At 38.0% G+C, this 21,263-nt stretch overlaps 1 long non-coding RNA gene across 2 annotated transcripts in view; it reads left to right on the top strand.

Annotated features, from left to right (window-relative positions):
• The first annotated feature begins 3,658 nt into the window (after positions 1-3,658).
• LOC108300674 overlaps positions 3,659-21,263 on the top strand; it is a 38,015-nt gene continuing 20,410 nt past the window's right edge. Inside the window, exons 1-3 of one of the 2 annotated variants that reach the window (XR_001823543.2) lie at positions 3,659-4,440; positions 4,851-5,509; positions 14,242-16,866. This is a non-coding gene — a long non-coding RNA (uncharacterized LOC108300674). Of the gene's footprint in view, positions 4,441-4,850; positions 5,510-14,241; positions 16,867-21,263 lie in introns of those variants that run through there. The other variant, XR_005199234.1, reaches the window with a different exon arrangement.

Below are 21,263 nucleotides of genomic sequence, written 5' to 3'. Positions count from 1 at the left end.
GAGAGGGGCCAAAGACAAGAGGTGGTGGTGGCCAGACCTGAAGGAAAGTACAAGACATAAAAACATTTAAGTTTGAAAGGGATAAAATTTGGAAAAGGGAGAACTAGCAGTGTTTAAGATTCTGATGGGGGAGGGAAAGCCATTGATTGGGCCTTTGAAACCATGCCAGGAACCAAGAGCCAGTGGTAGTGGCAGAGGGGACGGCCAGGTAGGACAATTAAAACGGAAATCTGGCTCCTTACAACACAGCATGGAGCGGGGCTACAGAATTTGCTGCAGTGGGAGGTGGGGCCAGTCTGGCACAGTCTGTGGGTTTGAAAGGAGCTGGGCGGGTTGGAGAATGCCAGTCAGCCTTTGTAGTTCTGAGCTCAGAGAGGGGGTGACAAGTACTGGGCTTCAGGTCAGAAGCCTGGCTTGGGTGGCTTTTGGAGAAATTTTTCCTTTGCTCCCAAACTCTTAAAAGGTGCTTATCACACCACTGGCCTCCAATCACGCGTAAGCACGTGTCCCAAAGGCCGTCCTCCAGCAGAGATTTCGGCAGTGGTACCTGTTGGCTGGCTCATGGGGTCCTTTCCTTTTTCTATTCCCTGGAAGCCATCAACTGGACTGAATACAACATCTTTGCATCTTTTTCTTCACCCTCTTCACATGCTTGCATCTCCCAGATCCCTAAGGTTAATCCCCAGGACAGCCTTGCTTTGGAAGAAAAATGTGGTGAGCCTACTTGAAGATTTGGATTCCAAGAGGCCTCTGTCTGTCCTGCCTCAGCCAGAGCCAGACAATCAGCTCAAGGAGATGGGCATTTACAGAGGAAGCAGCAGTAAGTTTTTGTTGTTGTCATTGTTTGTTTTCAAGGCTTGGCTGTTCTCCAGAATAAGGTCCCTGAAAACATGGGGCTTTCTTTTCCTTTTTTTCCCCTTTTCCTTTCTTTTTGATTTTCCTTCTTTCTCAGCAAAAAATTAATAATACCCCTTCTCCTCCTGGGAGTGATTCATAAAAGCAATTAAATTGGAAAGTTGCTTCTTCATCGCTGCTCGTAACCTGGGTTAAAGATATCTGAGGTTGATCTGTGTGTGCCTATTCTCAACACTGTAATATTTTAAAATGTATGTGCATTTGTTATAATGATTTGTGCTGATGGTTCTCCTCCAGAATAAACGCTATGTAACTGGCAGATAGATTGTCATTATGCTGCATTTGTCCCAGGACTTGCATAGATATCTTCTTTGGGATGTTTTGTGCCTATTTGCTGCTCATGAGAGAGAAGGATAGAAAGACTTTGGAAGGAGGGTGTGGCCCAGTGGATTCAGCTTCCTCCCAGCCCATCACTGACTCCTTCTTCCTGCTCCTCCTTCTCCTCTCCACTTCTATCCCAGTTCCTCAGGTCCAACCGGAGCCAACTGTCAATGAAATACCTTCTGCCTTTCTTTTCTATTACAGCCTGAGTTAGACTCTGTCAGGTAGGAAACTACTCCCCATAATCAAACTCATTATGTTTGTGATCTCAGCATATTTGCAAACTTAGATGTAGACCAGACAATAGCATTTACCCTCTCTGTTTCTCCCATCCTGGGATTTTTAGCCAAGGTAATAATAACAATAATAATACTGCATTTAGAAGGCCTCTAGCATATTTCATCTTCTGAGAGTCTTACAGATGTTAACTAATTAATCTTCACACCACTCCATACAAGAGAGGTAAATATTATTAACCATGATAGAAGGTACATATGTATATGCTAAGGACAGCAAACTAGTTCACTTATTTATCATGGTTCACTTGATATAGTAACTGGTATTTTTAAAACACCCATCATAGATACAATAATTAGAGATGTGCTTTTGTTAACAAAGCCACTACCCACTTCCAGCGTACCCTTGGGTACCAAATAATTACCCACTTTGTGTGGTTATCTAGCTCACTAATTACCCACAGAAATTGGGGTCAGGTGTTAACTGCTTGAAATAAGTATCCTCCAAAGACATCGCTGAGTTGTATAGAGAAAATGATGTGTTCATAGCAAAACTTTCATAAGCTATATATTTGTATATCTTTGTAAGCAGAGTGAATACAGGCAAGGGCAAATTAGCTTATTATGTGAAAATCATGCTGAACTATTGTTGCAAATATAGAGAGGCTTAAAAGAGTCTCGGGAAATCTCATCCTCTGTTTACCTTTGCTTTTGAAGATGGGTGCAATGACATGATTCCCATAATGTGGCCTTCATATAGAAGTACACGAAGACAATTGATGGTTCTGGTTAGGAATGATTCATTTTGGTGTACAGGGAGGCACCCAGTGAGTCAAATTTTTTTTTTTTTTTTTACAGCTCCACCCTTCATGATTATTCTAGCTTGTTTCTTTTTTCTCCATCAGTCTAGTGAAAACACCCTGTTAGCCAAATCTGAAAAAGATTCTAACCTAGTCACCAACTCCTGGCAGCCACCTCTTTCTCCTCCCCAATAATGACAAAAAAGAAAAAAAAAAGTATTAAAAAAATCCAACACTCTCTTTTTGCCTTTAGCTGTTTTGCTCTCCTCGCCTTTCTTCTCTACTTCTCTCCTCTCCCTCTTCCTCTCTCCGTATCTTCTTCTTATTTGTGCATTCTCTTCTCCTTTCTCTTGGCATCTAGGCATGCTTTTGCAGGTCTCACGGACAGAGACAAAGCACAATTATGTCTGAGTTGAGCACAAAGAAAGTACCTTTTAAAAACATTGACTTGGAGGAAACCTATATCCTCAGATACCTTTCTCCCTTTCCTTGCTATTTACAGAATCTGACATTGTATTTAACACCACACTGCCTGTTGTCTGCATGATTCTAGCCGGGAAAACTGGGTTAGAATGGCAACATACCCACTGTGTATACAGATAGGTAGACACCCTAATTTTCAGCAGATCCATGCTTTCCATAGCAGAGTTTTAAAAATGAATGCCAACGGAAACGATAGGAGATGCTCCCCCAATCAACTTAGGTGTCTTTCTTTTTTCTTGTGCCTCTTTTTTGTCATCTGAAATATTACTTGTCATTATTGGGGGACTTGAGGCTGATCAATGAAGTGTATATCTATCTGTCGGACATTTGAAGAGGAAAAACATGCTTCAGGAATAGGGAAAATGTCTGCAGTGAAAGCAAAGGGTTAGGATGAGCTTCAGTGACTGATGAATTCATTTTAAAATCCAAGGGCACATAAATGGTAAATTAGTACATATTGCAAATACAGTCAACGAGCAAAACCCAGCCAGGGAAGGAAGGGAAATTTTAGCACTGTAGTCATCACATGCCTGAACAGAGTGTCTACATATCTTAAATGTAGATCTGAATCACTGCTCTTTGATCCTGCTAAATGCTGATTGCAAAGAAATGTTTGGGCATTGTTGACTTTCTGTCCATAAAGAAAAGCCACCAAGATTCGCAAAATCCATCACCTGCACTCATCCATGCACGTGTGCTTTAAATTCCCCTCGGATGTGAAACAATTAGGCAGAGAACTGCACTGTGGTCTCTCTTCTTCACTTCTTTCCCTGCCTGTTTTTCCTTTTTCGAAAATGTGATACCTGATCTCTGGGTCTAGCAGGCTGAGAAATTTTTTGTATTTGTATAATACAGTGTCTGGCCTTCCCCCTGACCTGCTGATGTATTTTTGGTCTCATTAGTAGTAAGGGAGATGCCTTAGTGCATCCAGCACTGCGAGTCAGGGATGAGACACACTACAACAGAGAGAGGGAGCAAGCACAAGAGGATATTAGAAGAGAGGCTTGTCTCCAAGATATGGAAGGAAGTGAGAAATGACAGGGCTGCAAGCTTTGTATGTAGGAGCCTGGCAGGGCGGGGGAGCCGCAAGGAGAGCCAAGTGGATTCTCAGAAAAGGGGGGAAGCCATCTAAGAGCTAAAGGTGATTAGAGGGGGATATTGATTTCTTATTCTGCCAGAGATTTAAGCAGGCATGCGAGGAATCTGCACCATGGTTGGCAAAAGGAGACCCGTTGCCTCCTGTAACCAGACACTAGGGCTTTCCAGGAGCCCAGGGAGCAAGCCGAGAAGAAAGGGGGCAGTGTGGTCTAGGAAAATTCAACTTGTCGCTGATTTGTGCCTGATGCCTGCTGTCCGTCAGCAGCCTCCCTTACAATCTTTTTTTCTCTCTCTCCCTTTTTTTTCCCTTGCCTTCTCCTTCTTCACTGAAGCCTAGGGGAGCCAGTAAAGATTAAATGTGCTTCTCAAAGGCAGCCACTTCATGCTGCTATGTCGAAAGGGCCATTATTATTATTATATTTTAATAGTAAAAGAGAAAGGGAGAGAGATTGAGCCAGCAGCGAGTGAGAAGCTAGGTGGGATGATGACGGACTAGCTTTTCTGAGAGGAAAAGGAAAAGGGAAGGGAGAGAAAAAGGAGAGCCCCTGAGCTCAACGGAGGATTGTGCCTGAGAAGAACCTACAGAGGTGAGAAAAAAGTTGTCTTGAAGGTGGGGGTGGGGGTGGGGGTGCTAAACAGACCCCGTACAGAGGGAAAAGAGACATAATTTAGCTGTCTTGCTAGCATGATTCTATTTTTAAAGGAGGGGAGGGGGAGAGTCTGGAGCTCTAACTGTTTTTAGTTGCATATGGAAATATCTAAAAAATATTTAGCATTTTTACTAAGTGCGTTGAGGCCTCTCCAGTGTCTTCCTGGCTGTGGCTGCTTTGTCATTCTCTTTGACTAGCCAGCCATCTACCTTGCTCAGGCCTGGAATAAAAGAAGAAAAACTAAAAAAGAAAAAATGAAAAACAGAAAGAAAAACGAGAAGAAAAATTTGGAAAAGGGTCATCTTCCCATCTGCCTCCCCTCCCTTTCCTTTCATTTTTGGAGGCAGCACAGAAAAGCCCCACTTCCAGTCTGATGAGGAAAGCGACCATCGATCAGATACAGAACCAGGGGCTGTCTGCGAAGATGGAGGGGAATTATGCTTCGGATTCCTCTGAAATATTGGCCAAAGGCTTCAAAGAATCCGCAGCGGGATGTGCGGGGGGAACGTCTCTCCCCAGCCCGCACCCAGCCCTTCCCACTTCGCGTCTACCAAATGACAGCCTGGTGCTCGCTCTTGGTGATTTGGCCTTGACTTCAGCCAAGCAGCTGATGCAGACGAAGGCTCCGTTTGCAGGACTGGCAAAGTGCACGCTAAAGAAAGAAGGAAGAAATTTTTCAGAAAAGCAGCTCTGGGGTGGTTTCTTACTCCCCCCTGACCCTTTAAAAATTTTTTTTAAGTGAATATTTTCCAAATTTGATCAGTTCCAGCCCCTCCCTCCACTCCCACCCAACTGCCCTTTTTTCTCTCGTCAAAGCATAAGCTACAGAGTTACAGTCTCGAGATTTGGTGTATCGCTTCCTGCCCCCGCCTCCCCTCCCCGCCCCCGTTCTCCGTCCTCTATTGAAACACCTCGCCCAGCCTAGCGCACTGAGAGCTCACATTTCCCCCCCTTGCTCGGGATGGTGCCACGGGAGGCTGTGCGGGCCCCGCGCCGCTTCGAATGGGTGAGTTCAGAACGCAATTCGTATTTACACTTCCATAGCCTCCGAATCCTACTTCTAGGTCTTGTCCTTCTGAAAACCCGATTTCTATGATTTTTTTTTTTTTTTTTTTTGCATGCGGCATGCTTGCCCTGGGGGAAAGAGATGCCTCCTATTTTCTCTTCAGTCATTCGTGCTAGTTGTAAATTACAGCTTTGAAGAGACGTTAAGTCCTCGTAGACTATGGTTTAAAAAACTTGGGCATTTCTGGGTCTATTCATATTATTTTCCATTTTAGTCAACTATGTTGCCCAAAGCTTGAAAGAGTTTTTCTCTGATATACTCGTGATTGTATGTGTGTGTGCGTGAGTGTATATGCGATCCCAGAGACTGCGTATGCGTGTGTGTATTACGCTTAAATGGACTCTCAATTTTGCGAAGGAAGGGAGCTTGCACAGGAAATACCATGCCACCTGTTTGTTGCATTTTAGTAATGAACCTCGAACCGAAATTGCCTGTCATTCTTGTTTTGCTTTGTTTTATCTCAAGAAAGAAAATAATTGTTGCGCTCCTCTCAGTCCCTGAGACCCTAACTTGTGATGTTTACCGTTTAAATCCACGGGTTAGGCTCTTGGGAGCTGCGAGCCGTGCTTTTGCATCCCGGAAATTTGGTGGAACTTTATTCTTTAAAGCAAAAACAAAAGAAAAGAAAGTTTGTCTGAAGTGATTGAGTATACCTCTGAGGTTTTCATTGTTAGATGGGATCAGGTGACCAGAGAGTGGCAGCTCCTGGATTTCTGTTAAAGTAGGTATATATTCTGCTTTAATAGCGTGTTGGCTGCTATGTATATGTATGTATGTTATTGATGCCTGAGGCTTGTGGAACTCGTCTGCATGGTCTATTCCTTGAGAGCAACACGCAGTAGTATACGAGCGTAACAAGAACAGCTCAGTACCTGGTGCTTGACCTCAGAACATCTCAGCTGAAGTCCCAGCATGCCCCATGCCTCCAACTTTCAAACTCCAGTTAATCTTAAAATTGTGCCCAATTAAAATGGGCATGTGAATATATTATATATTCAGTGTCCACACATGTGTATCATGGATGGCTAGACAGTGAACACACAGACGCAGATAAAGGCAAACTAACAGTTTGGACTAAAATATTAATAGGTTAAAATTCTCTTCTTGCTATTCCACACAAAGGATGGAATTTATGGTATTAATAACAATTAAGTTGTATGACTTTGCAAGACATTTTAAAAATAAAAGAAGGAATACCGCTCCTTGCTTGGCATCTTTTACAAAATGTTATACTTTATGGATATAAAGGTAATAAAGATTGGAAATAAATCTTCTAAATATGTAAAATGAAAGCAACAACAACAGCAAACACAATTATCGTATTCTTGGGGAGTAGCAAATACTGTTTTTCATTTTAAAACTAAGAAAAATTTTATCAGTACTTAAATTCAGTCCAGGAAAGGTTTTATAACAACCAAACCATACATTTAAAATTATCCTTTCTTAAGGTAATGGCTAGCATTACCTAGTTTGTAGTTTTCTTGAGCAGTAACTTTTTATAACTGAGTAATTTCAGTGATTTAGGTCTGTCTCATAGTTGGAGAAGAGAAACAGTAACTTACCTTTCCTTTGTTGTGAAAAATTCTAGTATAAATTTTCATTTAAACAATTTTCATATTCTTGAGCCAACATTTCTCTTCTATGTTTGAAAAATACCTAAATCAACCCCAATCCAAATGCTTTCTTCCTCTAAAGACTTTATATTGGTTGTAGCCTTGTTTTATACGTGTAGTTGAAGATTAGGGAAACTGTTCTTTGCCTGTTTTTTTTTTTTTTTTTCTTTTTAATTTTTTTTTTCTTTTTTAAGTTCTTGTTGCCTAATTGCAATCAAGAAACCATTTTGTATCAGAAAATTGAATTGAGAATATGAACTATGCAACAATTGCACCATGTCTTTTGTTGAAACCTCTTGTGCAGTAATATTTGAATATTACTTTCCAGGCTTTGATAGTACGAATGTGCTTCAAAGAAAATAGTTATTTGATTTTTAAGTCATTGTTAGTTTATATTCAATGGTTGAATGACTTCCCCCATCTTAGCTTATGTGTATGCATAGGTATTTGGAAATTACAGTAAGGCATCTATTTAAGTTACGGATCTATATTAACACGTTATTCATATCAAATATTTGCAAAACATTTGGTACTTTTTGAAGTTAAAATATATTTGCAGTTTATTCTATGAAAATGTACACATGGATCAATAAAAACATGCCAGATATAATTCTTCTGTGATTTTCAATGATAACAGGGTAGTAATTTAATACAAGTGTTTTAGTTTGTATTTCAAGGCACGCTCAGGTTTGTACATGTTTTCAAGTGGATTGCTCATGTTCGGAGGTTGCTATCATACAACTGATCACCCAGGCATTTAAGAGTGCGTAACGACACGAGATTTTATATTTCAGCAGGCAACTGCTTCAGTGCAAGGGCAGGTTTCTCAACACCCCTTCTTCCTCACCGAGCCCATCAGTGAAGTTCAGTGAAATGAATAACATAATTGGTGGTTGGTTCAATCACTACCAGTCTAGACTAGCCCAGACGCATCAATTAGAGGGGGCTGTCTTTTAAAGGGAGAGTGCAACCGAAACAAGCAGGGCATTATTGATACTGATCTTTAAAAGTGCAAATCCAGCTTGGCAGATAAAAAAAAAAATAAGGCGGGGAATTGGGGTGGGGGTTCGTTGCGGGAAGAAAAGAGAAAGAAGTGAACTGGAGCTTTCGGACACAGAAGGACAGGAAGCTTGAGAGAAAAGGAGAGGATAATGAGTGAAATGCAATGCAGCACCTCCTTGGAACACACAGTTACAATTCAGTTCACAGGGCACACTGGTTCACCGTATTTTTAACTAGATTCTTTCCCCACCTCCTTTTTAAAAATTCCTTTTTTGCCTCTGTTTCCAAAGAAATGCCAGCTAAAAACCAAGGCAGTTGGAAATTTAACAGCTCTAGGAAGCTCTAGTGAGAATAAAGTCAAATAATATGAACCAGCCAAAAGCCCTTTTGCAACATTTTTCCCCAAAAGAAAAATGCAGAAGATATTTATTTTCAAGTCTCTAATTCTACCTTAAAAAAATTGTGTACTAATGAACAGTATTCATTTTAAATCTAGCACCTGGGAATTAATATTATAGGCAAGACACCTTTAGGTAAAGAGCTCATAATTTTCCATTGAATACAGTAAAATTGTAAAGAATGTAACAAAGGCTTTGGTAATTTTGTAGAGGGGCTTTTGATGAAAAAGGGCAGATGATTTAGAAAGTGTTAGGAACACATCAAGCCCCAGGGAAAGAAAATGTTTGATTGGTATTAATTAAAACACTGCTAATATATTCTAATAAAATCAAATTTAACATTCTACACTAATCCTCCTGGTATGTCAAAGGAAAAGAAAAGTATTATCTTATTTGCATCTCTGCAATCCAAATGCATTTGCTCATTCAGCAGAATTAATTTTTATCACCAGCCTGTTTAATCTCCTCACAGATTTAGTCAAACGTATTCTTTCAAGCTAAAAAGGATCAGGGTGGGGAATCCATGGAAGGTATTGGAAGGCTAGTGACTGTATTTAGTACTGGCTTTATATTTTACGATGTTCTTTCTCTTCATTCGCTATAATGGGGTGTGGAGGGAACCGGTGAGGCCGCAGTGAGAATGATGAATGGTTCATTTTTCCTCTTTCTCTCCTTCTACCTGCCGGGCTATTTAAGAATTTCAGTTGCCAAATTATACAAATGGCATTTATTTACATGACTGGTGTTAGTCTGTTGATTAATGTTTAATGTTTTTCTAATTTCAGACTTTATTTTATTGAAAATTCCCAATGAAAAAAGGCTATTAAGCCAGAAACCAATTGCCTTTTATCAGTTATTTCCAACTGTAGATCTTCTAAGAGAAAGTGGGGAAGTGAATGTGACAATTTTATTCTCTAAAAACTGACTTCTTTGTTCCATTTTCAAGTCAAAATTTCTCCAGAAAAATTTCATATTTTTATGAAACACCAAGTTTTATGTTCTTTATGGTTAAACTCTCACAACTGATAAAATTATCCCGAAATGACATCATAACCAAAATGCTTCTCCTCTCATTAGTCTACCATGACTATGATATCTTATGTAAATATGTGACTAACAAAAAAAATGAATGGGCCATAAATACTGAGGACCATATTTGTGTGTTTCCAAAGTGAGGGGTTCTGCGTACTATCAAGGAGATGTAAACTACTGACTACACTGTTGATGGTGCTGCCTTTTTGCTCCATTGCCTTTTCAAGTCTTCAACGTAAAAGAGCAATCGCAGTTCGGTTTCACATGTATTGTTCTATAATCCAGGCAATAAATGCTAATTAGTAATGCTCAAGGATCCGACCATTCAGAGTAATTATCATAATTTACTTCTTCCTTGTTAAAGACATTCCTTGCTGATTAGAAAAAAAAATTAAATCGTCGTTTTACCATTGCACTGCAGTGGAAATGCGCTAGAGAGATGTTCAAGGTATAGTAACACCATTGCGGTTGCATTCCAAGTCACCGACCTGTGCCTCTTAGCTTATTACAAATGGAATTGCAACTTAATTTCTAAGAAGAAATTCATGTAAATGCGTAAAGTTTGGCTTGTAGACCAGGAATATATGATTTTATTTTACAATCCTGAGGGCTCCACCTTCCTGGCCCACCCTCTTTCTAAAACCACTTACCGAACAGAACAAAGGAAACTGCTAACTATAGAGGCATCATTAAGTGTGAACTGCAACAGCATGATAAAGTGTGTGATATGACAACATATTTCATTGCACACAAGTGCGGATAATTAAATAATTCAATAGTAACCCTGACTAATTAGCAGAAAGATCTTTAAGGAGGAGTCAAGAAAATGGATCCGATCACCTTGAATAATGTGCTTCGTTCTCCAAGATCACAAATTTATTTTGGTTATTTGATGATTGATTAACTCATATAGAAAGATGAAGACAAAAGCCTATTTCTCAAAGCAGAGCTTTGATCTGGTGTCCTCTTTAGGACAAATTAATCATATGTTTTAGAAGTGCTGAATTTAACGTAGGGCTTTCTGTTTTCAGTCAAAGATGAAATCTGCCCTTCTGTTGAATATTTCTCTTTTATTGATTGATCTAAGAAATTATCAACCTTTAGCTTTTTACATCGTTGCTTCAGAATATAGATGTAGCCTCGTCCACATTTTCTAATGAGTCTCTTGTTTAAGTTTGTTTCTCATTGCTTGAAGCAAATAAATATCATGGGCACAGAAGGAACAGAATAAATAACCGTGCTGAATATTATATATGGTGAAATCCTTCCCCCTTCCTTTATCAAGGTAATATTCCCCGTATTCATTGTTCATTGGTCCTTTAAGAGAGAGCTTTAGCTTTTACTTGAGGGTTGTAAGCACATTAGAGGAATAATTCCCTTTGGGTACTGTACAGAAGGAGCCACCTGCAAAATGTTGATGCTGTTATTGAAGTCTCAAGTGGAATCAGCTTTCAAAAAATTAGATATTAGATACATCCGATATAATTTGTAATGTGTAATTATACTAATGTGCATATAGTTGTGTGTTGCTTCACATGTTGCCTACTTGAGTTTTTTTTTTCTTTTCTTGTGCATTTCTCATCATTTGAAAGGGTTCCTGAGTAGAATGTTTTTAAAATAAGCTTATTTTTTAAAATTCTTTGTTGATTAATATAGGAATAAGAAGACTCTACGATCTGTGTTCTTATGCAAGAATAAATATGTATGACTTAGATATTGGAAATTAATTATCTTTAAAAGGGTTATCACTGTGGACACTTGCTTAATTTGTAGAATATTTGCTACTCTTGATTGATTTTGTCTTTTTCCTGACTTTAGACAACTTGAAATAATGGAGAATTTTAGGATAGTAAACGTTATTCATTTGTTTCAAGAAGAAATTCATTTCCTTTGTTGGAATAACAAAATCAAATGCCAGGGAAATGACCTTAGGCAGAGATAATAATTTTAATTTATCCAGGTTAATCAAAGCAATAACAATAATAAACAAGTTCTTTTATTGTTTTTTACTGTTTTGCATGGCACATGTTGAACACTGAAACTCTGCCTTAGGTTATTTATGCACTAACATCAACTTCCCTTTTGACATCTTGACATGATGCCCAAGGTTTACTAATGGCCCCACTGGAGCGCCTCCTTCCAGGGAGCTGAACCCTGAAGATCTACCTATTAAGGAATAAGCCAGGCATAGCAATACTGAGTTGGTTGGTCAGCCTGGTAGTTGGCACTTAACATGTGCTCAGTAGGAGAAGAAGCTCTTGATGCAAATTTGGAGAATCGTTACCATCAGGTCACAAAGAGACCCTGACCAAGGCAATATAAGGGTCTCAATTTATGCTTATGTGTTTGGCAGACAAAAATAAATCTAAGGGAGGCTTATATTGAAATGATACAAGATATGACTCATTGCAATTGAGTAAGTATACAGCCCAAAGAAAGCTGATTTGTAAAACAGTTGGCTCATAGTAGACGCCTAGAATATGGTCATTCACATATTTATACTATCCATTTCTCAAAATTTGTTTTAATAATGGAGGCCCTATTACAAAAGATATTTTGCATAATGTATAGCTACATAATACCAAAGCAATACAAGGCTTACTTTTCACCTGCTCGTGTATTCAAGGACTTTCCATCCTTAGGTATCCAAATGAGCCACAAAAAATTGTGTGAAATGTTATTCCTTAATACGTAACATTTTAATTTATTTAAAAAATGAGTTTTACAAATGTGTATCAAAAGCTTAGCACTCCATCATCCCTGTCAGTGTTCACAAAATAATAAATTCTAAAATCTTTATGATGTGTATTTAATTACACATCCAAGATCAGTTATTGCAAGCTTAATTAGAACAGAAAAATACCTATTAACATTTAACACTTAGTAAAACATATTATACCTGCCATCTAGAGAGCCAGCATCCTCAGTGTATCCAAAGTGGTTAACGCAAAAAGCAGTGATGTGTCATAGTGTACCCCTTTTGGTGTGCCTAACTTATTAGACACCTTCATTGTGTAAGCATGATAAAGGGGTTGATGATAAAGTCTTCAGTTAAATTAACATCTACCTGCAAAGTATATTTTATTCCTAACAACTTTTGTAAAATCAAAAAGAGAAACATTAATAACAACTCTTCTCAAATACCCTTATCTTTAAAATGCTTGAGTTGGATTACTTGGGCTCTAAATTTTTCTACAGCTTTAAGAATTTTTGAAGCTATTCTAAAGTATGGAGGCATAGGAACAACTCCAGGACGCGTGAATCCAGAGCTCATTTGTTCCAACAGTTGCCCTTCAAAGTTATATTTGATTCCACCTCCACGTTCTGTATTTACTAACATATTTTGCATTGATGCTAAAACAGTAAAGACTGGAGTTCATCTTCAGGAAGGGGCAGTGACAGAAAAGAAGAACAGCTGAAGAATGAAAAAAGCCACACAGTGGGAGAAGTAAATTCTTGATCTGAATTCTAAGCCCATTTATTTCAATTAACATTAACATAGAAGAAACCCTGACAAGCACCTGCCTTTCTATTTTAAGACTATATTCTTTAGTCCTGCCTTCCTTTAATTTCTTGCGGTATGGTTTGTTTTTTTCCATTGGATTAACTCCTTTGAGCTTCACATTTTTCCTTCCACTTGATTCATTTGAATCATCTTAATATTCCTCTCAGAAGCCTACAGTAGTTATATTAACACATCATACTTCCCAAATTAAATCTTAACATGTTCAAAGCCACCTGGAAATTGCCCTACCCCATTTTCTAAAACCACTCAGAATGTGTAATCTCTCCTTGTATTAAGTGAGCCTGCTTTCTCTGGCTTCCAAGTCATTGAATATGCTCGTACCCTGCTTTTTCTTTCTGCATAATGTCTCTCCACTTATTCTACGCTTTGGAAATCTTCTTTTTCTTTTTCTCTCCATCCTTCTTTTCTTTTTTTGTTCTCTCTTCCCTCCTTCCTTTCCTCCCCCCCTTTTTAAATCTTTCTTTTCTTTTTTTCTTCCTTTTCCTTTTTTCTCTTTCTTTCTTTCTCCTTCCTTCCTTCCTTCCTTCCTTCCTTCCTTCCTTCCTTCCTTCCTCTCTTTCTCTTTCTTTCTTTCCCCTCCCTCCCTTCCTTCCTCTCTTTCTTTTTTTCTTTCTTTCCATATCATATTCAGTAGCAGGCACTGGGAATACAAAGACAAATACAAGGAACTGACGATACCTAACAATTCTAGTGACTTCACTCAGCCCTGCATTGCTAAGCAGTTATGTACCCACAGCTATCTTATTTTGCTTTTACTCCTGGGATTCATTTGAATGTGTCCTCAATGTCTTGTGTTCTTTTGTTTTTTCCCTATGTGTCCTATTTCAGTAAGTTCCCTGTTGGGTAAACCTGAAGCTTTTCTTACATAGCATTTTCTCCCAGAAAGAGCTTAGAGTGGTATCTCACACACACTCAGGCAATGTCATTGCTGACTGATTCTTTAGGGAGGAGAGCAATGTAAAACAATGGCACTTTTCTAGTGATGCAGCATTTCATCTGTAGTTAGACCTAGTACAGTCCCCAAAGTATCATTACATTTATTTATTTTTATTAAAGAGTCAATGTGATAACTTTCTGTGACATGTTCTGTTATTTTTTTAGTTGTGTTGATGTTCCTTTCAGCTGGTCCTATAGGCCCCCTCCTCAGGAATGTCTCCCCAGTACAAAGACAAAGACTGCAGAGACTGCTATATTGATGGACCCTCAAGCCAACTATGAAGTTGAAACAAAGAAAGCGATCACCTGAAGACACCTCCTCTGCTAAGCAGCACCCCCAAATTGTGCAGCTTCAGCCACTAGGACTCTCAGAACAAGAGGCAATCTTTTCAAGAAACAGAAAAACTCAATAATGACATCTAGATTTTCATGAGCCAAGAACCTTCCCTTCCTCATGTGTATTCCTCTGTTTGTACTTAAATTCATGTGACATTCATTTTTTTCCTAATACGGATATGCTTATTAATGTACTTGTTTTAAAATCCCAAATTGCACAAATGTGTTAATATTTTAAGAAACAAAATTAATCCTACAAGGAGAATGATTTTTAGTCACCCAGAGGGTTGGATCTTAAGAGTGGCCTACAGAATAAAAAGAACTTTTAAAATAAAGTAGTCAGAGGCTATTCAAAGGGTAAAAATAATCATACTATCACATTGCTCCACTCGACACTAACCAATCAACTATTTTTTTTTAATCAAGAAAGGTAGATTCTATGAGATAAAATCACTGCTTCTAAAGAGCTTAAATCTAATTATAAAAAGTTATAGAAACTTTTGAAAAGATAAGTAATAGATAGGCTTGGTAGAGGATAAAATCAAAAACAAAACCAAGCAAAAGATGAGTTCAGGGGAGTTTGCCATAAAGTTGGCAAAACTGGCTTTTTTAGGGAAGAAAGTTCTAAAAGAGGAAAATATGAGATGAACCTTGAATGATATCGAAGATTTAGATAAATGGAAAAGAAGGAGAAAATGGAGTTCTTCAGGTGAATGTAATTGGAGGAGAAAATGAACACACACATCTTGTCGACTTAACCCCAAGCATTCAGCAGCTCTCTGTATCAAATAAAGGGTTTGCACACTCACCTCCTGTCTCTCACCCCAGGTATTACCCAGAATTATTATCATATTTCCCTTCAATTAAAGTAAGTGAGGGTGATTGGTGACAGTATGGAGAACTATGATTTTTCCATTAACCTAATAATAATTGGTATTTATTGAGTTCTGTTAGGCATTTCACATATTAACTCACTGAAGCCTTATGACAACTGTGCAAAATAGGTATTATTCCCATTTTACAGGCAAGAAAACTGAGGTTTAAGTAACTTGCCAAAGTGCCATATACAGGGCTTACATTCAGGATTGCAACTGCAAAGCTCATGATCTAAAGTGCTAGGTTGCAATATTGTAATCAGTGTCACAATTACTATTCCTTTTTGTATTCCTTGATATTTTTCCATGGTAAACAAATAGCTATTTCATTTAACAGTCACCTCAAACTTTTCAGCCTTCTGGTTAAAATTAATCTAGAGTGATAGAATGTATTTTCATGATAGAAATGGAAAAAAAAATGGGGGAATAAAGCTCATCAGCGTTTCAGACTTTTTTTTTGCAAGACTTTGATGAGATTGTTCACTTTTATCTACATGAAATCCCAAATCCTTGAGAATAAAAAAGGGAGAGGTTTAAGTCACCTGTTGCAATGCCCTTTTAAATAGAAGAGATAAATCTATAGCCCATAAATTAGGAGTGACTTACAGAAGATTGCACTTTGGGGTGTGGGGTAAGGACCAGGAACCAGGCCCTCCATTTCACTGTCAGTAGCTCTTGCACTAGTCTGCCCTTCCTGAATTCAATGTGCAGTGTGCACCTGAATTTTATCATTGGAAACAGCCTATCTAGGTAGCAACCAGATAGTGCCTAGCAGATTGTTTCTGTTCTATACTTCTTTGGTTTCCTACCTCAATGTAAAAAATAGCTAGCAGTGAAGTCCAGAAGTTGCTAATGGTTCATCCCCTAAAGAATGCGTAATGTCCAAAGTCTTATGTGTATAATGTCTTCAATGGTATTTTTAAGTTATTTTGAATTCTTAGTTCACATACATAAATCATACCTAACGAGCATCTTCTTAACCAACTTTATGCACAGTATATGTTTGTAAGTGCTTCTGCACGAATGTTTATACATGACTGTTTCCATAGTACTTATATTTTTAAAAATATTCAGTCATTTCCTATTCTAATTTTCATGTATCCATGTAACTGACTCAAAAATACTTCAGCCATAAAAAGCTAGAACTGAGCAAATCTCATTCTTCTTTTCCATCCCTTTTGCATGTGGCTGGCATTTAGTAATGATTAATAATGTGGTCAGCTGAATAACAGAGGTTTAAGACACAATTCTGTCTCAAAGGAGTCAGGTAAGCTGGGTCCACTTACGGATAAACATCTAAATGTGTGGAAGTATCTGATATTTGACTATGGTAAATTTCCACTTAGCTAGCTCGCATTGTCAGGCTTAGATCTCCTCATGGCTCTGGCCGTCCTGTTTTCAACATGATAACTGTTGGCCACATCTCACACAGTTCTCATTAAGTGAGTTCATAAATAAACAGAGTTTTTTTTTTTTTTTAAAGAGCAGCCAAGCACAAAGTGTGACTTTGTTGACATTTTATGTGACTTTGTCATGTGTTTCTAACCCCCAATAAAAGCAATGTTGCATCAACTGTGAACTTGTGTTGATTTATTGAAAAAGCATGCTCTTATAAGTTGTTTGTTTTCACTGGTGTATATCAAAGGTAGTTTCAGGATCCACAAGGAGCAAGTCATCTAATGTGATAGGAAAATTTAAATGTAGAGACAACTTCTAAAGGATCCCACGTTACCTTTAAATAAAAGGTACTGTCATCTACCAAGTCAGAAACCAAGGTCTGATCCTTGTCTCTTCCAGTTCCACCAGCAATGGTCAATTACTCACGTAATCTTCTGATTTTTTTTCTTCTTTCTGTTATTTAAATATGTCTACATCTCTCCATCTATGCTACTGCAGTAAAGAACAACCCTAATTTCTTTCCTGGACTTCCTTACCATGCCTCCAATTTTCTTCACACTGCCAAGGGGCAGCCAGGGAATTCTCTCTAAACCACAAATGTGATTGTATTATTCCATGGCTTCAAACTCTTCACTGGCTTCCCATTGCCCCTGAGATACCATGATACCTAGAGCTCTTCCTGTCCTCATCCTGGCTCCAACAGTCCTCTCTGGACTCATCAACTCCTCAGCCCCTCTGTGATTCTAGGCTCCCGCCATACACCTGCCTTTTCTTAATGTTCCCTGTATCTTCTGGGCTTTCTCACACATTTCAGCTTCTGTCTAGTACTTTCTCCACTACACCTTCCAGACTCCATCACTCATCCTTCACATTCCATCCTAGAAGTTATTTTCTCTGGAAAGTTTTCACCCCAGCCTCTACCACCGCTAAGACTAGCTTCCCTACCTAGGGGCTTTCATGTCGTTCTGTGCTTACCTCTTGTTAGTACTTATCACCCAGTGTTGTGCTCATATTCAAATATGAGATTCTAGAGCTGCACCATTCAACAAGGTAGCCACTCACCATATGTGACGATTTCAATTTAAATTAATTAAGTAAAATTTAAAATTTAGTTCCTCAGTTGCATTGCTCACATCTCAAGTTCTCAGTAGCCACAAGCTACTGGTGGCCACTCTGTTGAACAGAACAGATACAGAACATGTCTATCATACAGAACATGTCTATCACTGAGAAAGTTCCACTGGACAGTGCTGCTCGAGAACATAAATGCTATGTTTTGCTTGCTGTTGTATCCTCTGGACTTGCAGCCCTTTCTTAACTGGAGTTTGTCATGTGAACCACAGAGAACAAAAATATGATTTGAATGATATTTTCTCAATTCTGCCAAGAATGATGTATAAAAATACAATGTTATATGCAAAGGAAGGAGCATTAGGGTTCAATTCCAGCATAAAATCCTGATCAGGAAAGTCTACAATAGGCTAGCACAAAGTTTGGCATCAAAAGTACTTCATAAATGTCTGCTGAATAAATATTACGACTGGACACTTGAGACAGTTTATTTATTTTTACCTAAATGTGTAGAATCATGTAGGAAATATGTCTTTAGATTCCAAAGGGCCCCTTCTCTAGAGAATGTGGTAGGTGATTTTTTAAAAATTTCATCCCAAGGATAGGTGAATTGTATTGCAGCAAAAGATTGTCTATTATTTCACTTTCCTTTGATGTTTACACAGACAAAATAAAAAAAAAAAAAAAAAAGAAAGAAAGAAAGAAAACTGAGCTCTTATTAAGTGAATGAATGAACATAAAAGTGATTCAAGTAGGTAGCTGATTTGATACACCCTATATCTTTTAGGAATTGGCCAAAGTTTACTAAAAATATTAACTATTTACTGAGCACCTGCTATGTGCTGGGCATTTTGTTCAATTTTGAGGATACAGGAAGGGACAAGATGGACACAATTCTCGCACTCACAGTAGATAACATTAATATAATTATTTCAGTTCCTCGCTCTATCCAAAAGCAGAAGTTTTAAACCTCGGCTGTACATTGTAACTACCTGGGGAGTTTTGAAAATACCTGAGTCTCTCAAAAGATTCTGATTTAATTTGTGTGAGTGTGGCCTGGGAATTGGAATTTTCTAAAGCTCTCCTGGAGACTGGAATGTGCAGCTAAAGCTGAGAACTATTGATTATGGGAACATAATCTTAGACTGAGCTCAGAAAATCCAGAGTTTTCGGTATTAAAAGTTCATAGCATATTAGAACTAAAACCATCTGTCTAACACATTTTTATTTATTCCTCAGAATATAAACTGGTACTTAACAGTCACTGAGTTGTCCAGGTCAAATAGCCAGGTCATGACTGAGATAAGACCTGACCCCAGGTTTCTGCTTTTAACAAAACACTCTTCCTTGTCACACTAAACTATCTCAGGGAAGTGGAAAATATAATTACCTTCAAGTGATGAGACAACCAATAGGCACTGTGGTCATAGTTTTTAACAGCAAAATTGAATTTGGACCAAGTTGAATCCCATATACTCAAATAATTCTGCTAATCAAATGTGAAAATGCAACTCATTAAAAACATATATATATATATATATATATATATATATATGTATATATCCATAAACAGGATACAGAGGAGGCCCACTTCCCCAGGAATCATAAGCATATCAAATTCAAAAATCTATCTATCTATATATATTAAACTCCACTAGAAGGATATTTTGCCTTTCAACTTGAATTAGTAGCAGAAATGGTAGTGGGAAGACAAAATTTTAAAAAGTGCATTGTGCTCCCACATTTTCTGTCCCCACCCAACTTATTATACGACATTCTATTCCATTTCATATTTCACAGTACAGATAAATTGACAGTCTGTTCCCATGAAAAAAGTTGACATTAAAAAATAACCACTATAAAAAATAGTTACTTCTCGCAGTTACCACCATGCACCACTTTTAGATTCTACTCATAGATCAAGAGAATCCCGGAACTCTGTCATCAAATCTACTCTACTCTATCCATATAAAATCACATAGTGAAAATGTGCCATTCCATATTTTAAAGGCATCAGAAGAAAACTAACGTCCACATACTTCCTTCAAAATGCATTTCAGTGTTTGAGATTCTACACAGTTGGGAAATTCTTATTTCTTTTCCAAATCCCTCACGCTGTAGTTTAATCCCATTTTCTCTTGTTCCCTGTGGAGAGAAAGAACAGCCAGCCTCCATTCTTTTAAACTCAATCCCTTCATGTCCTTAAAGACAACTACTTCCCAGCCTTCTGTTCTCTGGAATAAATAAGAACAGTTCCCATCAGGAAAAGTTTCTCCTGGATTGTGCATATTCACGGCCATATCACATGTATTCATGCTCATCACATAATGCTCATAACTGAAACAAGCCAAGGCCAAGAGCAAAAACAAGCAAATGTATCATTGTTTTCATGAATGAAGTTACAGAACCAATAATAGACACTGAATAAATTGCTGAAAATGATGATCTTCCAATGATTATGTACCAAAATTATCATAATTTCTTTTAAACATGTTGGCAATGTGTTGTTTTTGGAGAGGTGAATTAAAAATTAAATGATTAGGTTTCAATTTCCTTTATGCAAGTTCTCCCCATGCACTGCAATGGAATATTCCATTCAGCATTCCACAGCGGGAGCCACCATTGCTTTGACAAAAATAGATACAGTATTGGAACATTCAGTCAATGGAGTAATCCAATTGTCTGAACATTCTTTTCTGCTTTGTCATTTACATTTTAATAAATCCCAGAATATGTCAAGCTGTATCCAGTCGTACCAAGTGTAGCTAACCACATGCAGTTACCAGATGCAATAAGGGAATCATAACATGCAACTCCTACAATGAATCAACATTTGGTTTATGTGTATTTTTAGGCTCCTACATTTGAAATAGGAATACTCTTAAAAATGAAAAATAGATATTTTGAAAAATCTGTTAGTATATTCAGCTTTCACAAAGGAAGCTGTGGGCCAAGTGTGCTCTATTTAATTGATCCAGGAATTCTGGCATCTGCTGACCTCAAGGACAACACTATATATAGATAACAACAATGTGGAATGTTACATTATTATCTTATGTCTATTTCTCTGCCAGTTTACTGTCTCTCCATTTAGAAGACTCAGATAATCATATTTGAAAGACATGTGACATTTGACATTCCATGATGTCAAGACTTCAGGCAAACCAGTCCTAAAATATGTGTGTGTGTGTGTATGTATGTGTGTGTAGTTATTATGCATATATGCATAACTTAGTCCATGCACATAACAGCCACCAAGTTTTTCAAGACTTTGAGAAATTTCTTATCCTGGCTTATAAGAGCCCAGTGAATTTTTGCAATGGGTTTAGAGCTGTAACGATGATGGAATGAGCCTCAGCATGTTGGGGATCCCTAAGCAGCAGGTACATGCTTAGAGAGGAGGGTTGTCCAAAGATGACATTATTAAGACTAGTCTCTCTTAGTAAAAATCACATGAGACATTGGCTCTGGTTATATCCTTTGTATGTAATTATCTAAGTCACTTAA

The sequence above is a fragment of the Cebus imitator genome, unplaced genomic scaffold (genome assembly GCF_001604975.1).
Source record: "Cebus imitator isolate Cc_AM_T3 unplaced genomic scaffold, Cebus_imitator-1.0 Scaffold28, whole genome shotgun sequence".
NCBI lineage: Eukaryota > Metazoa > Chordata > Mammalia > Primates > Cebidae > Cebus > Cebus imitator.
This window is presented reverse-complemented; position numbering and strand designations above follow the sequence as displayed.